The sequence below is a fragment of the Limulus polyphemus genome, unplaced genomic scaffold (genome assembly GCF_000517525.1).
Source record: "Limulus polyphemus unplaced genomic scaffold, Limulus_polyphemus-2.1.2 Scaffold559, whole genome shotgun sequence".
Classification (NCBI taxonomy): Eukaryota; Metazoa; Arthropoda; class Merostomata; order Xiphosura; family Limulidae; genus Limulus; species Limulus polyphemus.
Window position 1 is genome coordinate 253,710 of NW_013666169.1, and position 309 is coordinate 254,018.

The following is a 309-nucleotide window of genomic DNA, read 5'->3' on the forward strand; positions in this document are numbered from 1 at the left end:
ACTGGTATTAGAAGTCTACTGATATTACATCTGGTATTAGAAGTCTACTGATATTACATCTGGTATTAGAAGTCTACTGTTATTACATCTGGTATTAGAAGTCTACTGTTATTACATCTGGTATTAGAAGTCTACTGTTATTACATCTGGTATTAGAAGTCTACTGTTATTACATCTGGTATTAGAAGTCTACTGTTATTACATCTGGTATTAGAAGTCTACTGTTATTACATCTGGTATTAGAAGTCTACTGTTATTACATCTGGTATTAGAAGTCTACTGTTATTACATCTGGTATTAGAAGTCTAC

The 309-nt window shown here is 31.4% G+C and overlaps 1 protein-coding gene across 1 annotated transcript in view; it reads left to right on the top strand.

Moving 5' to 3' along the window:
* Window positions 1-309, top strand: part of LOC106459108 (guanine nucleotide-binding protein G(I)/G(S)/G(T) subunit beta-1-like) — a 52,972-nt gene that overhangs the window by 47,552 nt on the left and 5,111 nt on the right. The gene's annotated exons all lie outside the window — the stretch shown is intronic.